The sequence below is a fragment of the Nipponia nippon genome, unplaced genomic scaffold, assembly GCF_047370975.1.
Source record: "Nipponia nippon isolate SJK-2023a ecotype South Korea unplaced genomic scaffold, ASM4737097v1 scaffold_25, whole genome shotgun sequence".
In the NCBI taxonomy this organism is placed as follows: Eukaryota; Metazoa; Chordata; class Aves; order Pelecaniformes; family Threskiornithidae; genus Nipponia; species Nipponia nippon.
In genome coordinates, this window is record NW_028262342.1 from 1,522,799 (window position 1) to 1,529,392 (window position 6,594).

Sequence of the window (6,594 nt, forward strand, 5' to 3'; positions counted from 1 at the left end):
CATGGAGGGGCTGGAGCGTGGCCAGAGCAGGGCAGTGAGGCTGGGGCAGGGGTTGGAGCACAAGGCTGGGGAGGAGCGGCTGGGGGAGCTGGGGGGGCTCAGCCTGGAGAAGAGGAGGCTGAGGGGAGCCCTCATCGCTGTCTGCAACTGCCTGAAAGGAGGCTGGAGCCGGGGGGGTCGGTCTCTTCTCCCCAGGAACAAGCGATGGGACGAGAGGGAACGGCCTCAAGCTGCGCCAGGGCAGGTTTGGGTTGGGCATTAGGGAAAACTTCTTCCCCCAAAGGGCTGTCGGGCCCTGGCCCAGGCTGCCCAGGGCAGGGGCTGAGTCCCCATCCCTGGGGGTATTTAAAAGCCGGGGAGATGTGGTGCTGAGGGACATGGTTTAGTGGTGGGCTTGGCAGTGCTGGGTTATGGTTGGACTTGATGATCTTAAGGGTCTTTTCCAACCTCAACAAGTCTATGATTCTGCAATTCTATAAATGCTATTACTGTCTCACCACCCATATTGAGCTGGGCTCCAACACATTTCCTGAAGTGTCACCATCCGTTTTGTTCTCTCGGATTTGCAGGACAATGTACTCTGATTTAAACTTTATTTCATGAGCTCATGAAGAAATACAACAAACAAACATGAGAAACAGGGCTCAATCCCCTTTGTGCAGACTCATCTATCATGAATTCACTTATTCACCACTGAAGTCATAAAGTTTCATAACTGATAACCTATAATTCTTAATTCATGCACTTATGAGCAAAAAAAAAAAGAATTAGTTACCTAGCCAACGGTGAGAGTGCTCATCCTTCCTCCTCCATCACAGCGCAGGCGTCCCCCATATCACACCGGGAAGCAGAAAAACCTCAGCAGTCCAGCGGCTGTCGGATCTACCTCAAAAGCTTTTGGGTAAAGTAGTGTTTTGTGCCTTCCAGCACGGAGGTTTGGTCTACACCAGTTCCATAAGTTAGCAGATTGTGATGGAACTGCCAGACAAAAGAAGACGGCTGCAGGAGGCAGCAATCTGCAGGTGATCATGGCTGCATAATGGCCCTTTAGCTCTTCCTGGCCACCCCTCCTGCCTACACGGTGCTCTCGCTTTGGCCTAATGGCGCTGCTGCCAGCACACATCAGGCCTTAGCATGAGCTGGGTTAGCCAAAAATCTGAGCAGGAGTTGAGTGAACAGTCACAGGAAGGCAGAACGGAGCTGCCCAGGCTCCGGTGTCTTTTTCCCCCAATTCCTTTGGCCCAGGAAGATCATCAAAACAGCTGCCCACAGGACAGCATCCAGGTAGGCTTTCTCATGTGGCTCCTCTTGCCGCTTCAGACACAACGGTGGCAGCAAAGCTTTTGAAGCGGTACCAACTCCCGTGGCACTTATGCATCTCGCCACGGGTGGCACTGTGCACAGGACACTGGGGCTGTAATGGCCTGGCTTCCCTCAGCCTTCTCACACGCTCCGTCTTGTCTCCACCCAACTGACTGCCCGTGCTTTTTCCTTGCTGGGAATCCCCTTTGCTGGGTATGGGTCTCTCACTCCCAGTTACTTTTCTGGAAGCAGCTCTGCTTGTTCCTCAGTGCTTACATCTCCTTGCTGCTAGCTCCGATATTCTTTAATTGCCTTGAACTTAACTCATACTGAACTTACTTCTTCTAAGCCACCTCATTAACAGACATCCTCAGTTACTGCCCACTTATATCGGCTCTGCCTCCACCGTTGAATAAGCTCCACCCGTCCCTCCCTCCAGAAGCGCTTTGAGGGGAGACGAGACAAGCACTTGGACAAGACCTCAATTAGGCATCCCTGAGTAAACAAACTACCACATCCTCAGGAAATCCCTGACCTGCAGATTGTTAAAATCTAGGAGAGCTTTACAAAGGAGGAATTCTACGCTCATGGCAAGTTGACTTTCCAGTTTTCGTTGGATCTCAGTAGCGCCCTCTTCTCTCTTTCCCCATGGAATTGTCCCATCGCACCCAGAGTCTTCCCTTCTCCCCCCAGTTCGTCCCTGTTTACCACCCCCCTGAAGTCCACAAGACATCAATTGCCTTTCTCTACCTATACTTTCTCTGCATCCCCTTCAGCTGACTTCTTCAGCTTGCTACATCTCTGACCTCTACTTTCTCCGATTTTCTAGCCTCCTGCTAGTGAGTCTTCACTCTTTCACTGACGCCCGTCCCCTACATGCACACCTATCCTAGATGTTGTCTACCTTTTCACTCCCGCTTCATTTTCTCCAACGTGAGACTTCTATAATTAGCTCGTCCAAACAAACTTCCACGCTGAATTAGCTCTCAGTCCTTCATCCACCCACCGATCCCTTTACTCCTTTCCACCTCACCTTACCCATGGCATCTACTTTTCTCTCTCTCATCCCTTTTTCTCTATCATCTGTCTCCCTTTCAATTCCCTAAAGGTATCCTGCCACATAAATGACTTTATATAACAAGTCTTTATAAATCAATTCATGCAGACTCCAAGATTTGCAGTGTCTGTATTTCACGGAAGGGAAAACTTTCAAAATAATCTGTTAAAATTTTGCTTTTACCAACCATAAGGTGTCAAAGTGACATGAAACTTCGAGCACATGTTGGATTCCTCTCCATTTTATGGAGGAACAGCTTGCTAAAGTTATTTTCTTCCTTCTGTGTTGACAGGCTCGTTCTGTCTCTGTGATGGAGACTTAGCTTGTATGGCTAGTATGAAAAAAAAGAGGAGTAACTCATCCACTCCCTCTCCAGATACCTGCAGCGTAGATGTCCATATCTGCTAATTGTTTTCAAGTTTGCTGATCTGTTTTAGATGCCCATTTCAAGATTAACTCAGTCAGAGTTAATGTCATTAGAGTTAACGGTCAGCAGAAGCCTTGGGTGAGACAGAGGCTGACCTCTAATTTCAGACCTCAGAGTTAGGCTTTTGCATTTAGTCAGATGTTAAGAAAACCCTCGCGTATGGACTAAAGCTCTCAGTGGCATGAAATACAACCTGCTTCACGTCACCCCAGATCCCATCTTCCCAAAGCTTCAGCTGCTTCACCAGCTCCCAGCCAAAAAGCTAACAATCGCTAGTGCTGCCAAGCATGGGATTTGATATCCTGTTATCAATGAAGATTTTAAAAAACTACTTGAGAGATTCTTGTTAATGACTTTGAAGTTCTTCTTTGGGAACAGACTGAAAGACCCTCTTCTATTCTGTCTGCTCTCTTTTGCTCCATGACCATAATCTCTCATTAATTCCCTCCACCCCAAGCAATAGCATGAGTCAAAACTGTCCGGATTTGTGAATCAGAAGGCAAAATTTCCCCTGGCACTACTGTATGTGTCCAAATTGTGGTAGCAGGAGGGCTGCAGGGGTGGAGGACCTGATGTGGGAGCAAGTGGATGTTTCCTGAAGAAACCACAGCCCATGGAGGACCCACGCTGGAGCAGGAGAGAAGTGTGAGGAGGAAGGAGCGACAGAGAGGAGCTGTTATGGACTGACCACGACCCCCATTCCCCATCACCCCGGTGCTCCTCAGGGCGGAGGGTTGGTAGAGGAGTTGGGGATGAAGAAGTGAAGTTGAGCCTGGGAAACAAGGGTGGGTGCAGAGAAGGTGGTGGTTTAATTCTTGTCTTTGTTTCTTACCATCCAAATCTATTTTAATTTGCAATAAACTAAATTAACTTTCCTGAAGTCGAGTGTTTTGCCCATGATGCTCATTGGTAAGTGATCTCCCTGTCTTCAGCTCAACAAATGAGCTTTTTCATCTTCTTTTCTCCCGCTGTGTTGTTATCGTGGTTTAACCCCAGCTGGCAGCTAAGCCCCACCCAGCTGCTCGCTCACTCCCCCCCGCAGCGGGACGGGAGAGGGAATTGGAAGAATAAAAGTGAGAAAACTCGTGGGCTGAGATAGAGGCAGTTTAATAGCTAAAGCAAAAGCCACGCACACAAGCCAAGCAAAACAAGGAATGCATTCCCTCCTTCCCATCGCAGGCAGGCGCTCAGCCATCCCCAGGAAAGCAGGGCTCCATCACGCGTAACAGTGACTTGGGAAGACAAACGCCATCACTCCAAACATCCCCCCTTCCTTCTTCTTCCCCCAGCTTATACACTGGGCATGACGCCATACGGTGTGGGATATCCCTTTGGTCAGCTGGGGTCAGCTGTCCCAGCCGTGTCCCCTCCCAGCGCCTTGTGCCCCCCAGCCCGCTCGCTGGTAGGGTGGGGTGAGGAGCAGAAAAGGCCTTGACTCTGTGTCAGCACTGCTCAGCAGGAACAAAACATCCCTGGGTTATCAACACTGTTGTCAGCACAAATCCAAAGCACAGCCCCACGCCAGCTGCTATGAGGAAAATTAACTCTATCCCAGCCCAAACCAGCACATTCTCCACCCCTTATTCCATACCATTTACATCATCCTCAGGTCCCACACACTATCCAATACATTCTCATTACCCACCGCCCCCCCTTCCCATCCTTTGATATAATACACAGGCATCATTCCCCTAGTCTATGGACCACCCCTGTAAAAAGTCTGTAAAATATCCACAAAATGTCCACTGAGTTCATTTAGTCCATGGCTTTGTGCTCCATCTGTTATGGTGGTCACTGAGGACAGCAGCGATGGTGGAGTTACTGGGCACCAAAGCCAGCTCAGGTCGGGTCACTGCTGCACTTGCCCTGCTTCTTGTAAGGCTTGTCCTCCATTGGTTCAGGTGGTGCCTGCTGTAGTAATTCCCGTAACATGCAACTCAAATCCCGGGTTACAACAATTTAAAGGTGTTTCCATTACAGTCTCCACCCCTGATCCCTTTGGCTCAGACCATTGGGTTTAACATTGCAATGAACTCCTCCGCTTGCCCCTGCTCCGGCTTGGACTTACCCACAGACTGCAGGCCCCTAGGGGTGTACCTGCTCCAAGTGGAGACTTATCCATGAGCCACAGTCTCTCCAGGGCTATACCTGCTGCAGCATGGACTTATCCACAGCCACAGTCGCTTTGAAGTGTGCCTCTTCCAGCATGGCCTTCTCTATGGGGCACAATGCCTTCAGAGATAGACCTGCTCCAGCGTGGCCTTACCCATGGCTGCAGTTCCTCCAGGGCTGTACCTGCTCTGTCGTGGGCTTATCCATGGCCACACACTTTGAGGTGCTCCAGCAGGACCTCATGCGCAGCCACTGGTGCTTCAAGGCGTGCCTGCTGCAGCGTGGACTTATCCACAGCCCCAGATGCTTCGAGGCATACCTTCTCCAGCATGGACTTATCCTCGGGCCACAATCCCTTCAGAGGTATACCTGCTGCAGCACAGACATAGCCACGGCCACAGACGCTTCGAGGTACCGGCTCTGGCATGGCCTTATCCACGGCCACAGACGCTTCGGGGTTTCCTGCTCTGGCATGGGCTTTGGGGTGTCCTGCTCCCGCGTGGACTCACCCACAGATCACAGTCCCTTCGACTCGAGTTCACGCTGGAGTTCCAGCCCGTCCAGTACAGCATCACAGAAACAGCAGCGATGCCCTGGCCCTCTGCCAGCCCAGGCGCACGGCCATTGCTGTTATCAAAGTGTTCCCAGGCACAGCAGAGGCAGGCGATCAGCAGCACAGCGAGCAGCGAAAGCAAAAAGCAGCCACTAACGGGCACTAGACTCTAACACACAGCGAGGCAAGCAAGCCCCACGGCAAGCACAGGAGCCTGCCAATTAATAGCTAAACAGCATTAACAGCTGTAAATTTGATCTAGCACATTCCAATCAAATCTGTCGTTACCTTGAACCCTTCGAGCCCCATGTTGGGCACCAAAAAGGACTGTCGTGGTTTAACCCCAGCCGGCAACTAAGCCCCACCCAGCCGCTCGCTCACTCCCCCCGCAGCGGGATGGGAGAGAGGTTTGGAAGAGTAAAAGTGAGAAAACTCATGGGTTGAGATAGAGGCAGTTTAATAGCTAAAGCAAAAGCCACGTGCGCAAGCAAAGCAAAACAAGGAATGCATTCCCTCCTTCCCATCGGCAGGCAGGTGCTCAGCCATCCCCAGGAAAGCAGGGCTCCATCACGCATAACAGTGACTTGGGAAGAGAAACGCTCCGAACGTCCCCCTTCCTTCTTCCCCCAGCTTATATACTGGGCATGACGCCATACGGTGTGGGATATCCCTTTGGTCAGCTGGGGTCAGCTGTCCCAGCCCGCTCGCTGGTGGGGTGGGGTGAGGAGCAGAAAAGGCCTTGACTCTGTGTCAGCACTGCTCAGCAGGAACAAAACATCCCTGGGTTATCAACACTGTTGTCAGCACAAATCCAAAACACAGCCCCACACCAGCTGCTGTGAGGAAAATTAACTCTATCCCAGCCAAAACCAGCACAGTTGTTGAGGAGGGGGAGTGAGAGAGCAGCTCGGCGGGCATCTGGCAGCCAGCCATGGTCAACCCACCACACGCACATTTGTGAGGGCTCATCTGGAGCACTGCATCCACTTTTGTGCAGCTGCCCCACCTTACCATACAAAAAAGACATCAGCAAACTGGCAGGACTCCAGTGGAGAGCCACAAAGATTGTCCAGGGCTGGAGCACTTGGTATATGAGGGGAGACTGAGAAACCTGGGTTTGCTCAGCCTCATGGAGAGAAGGTA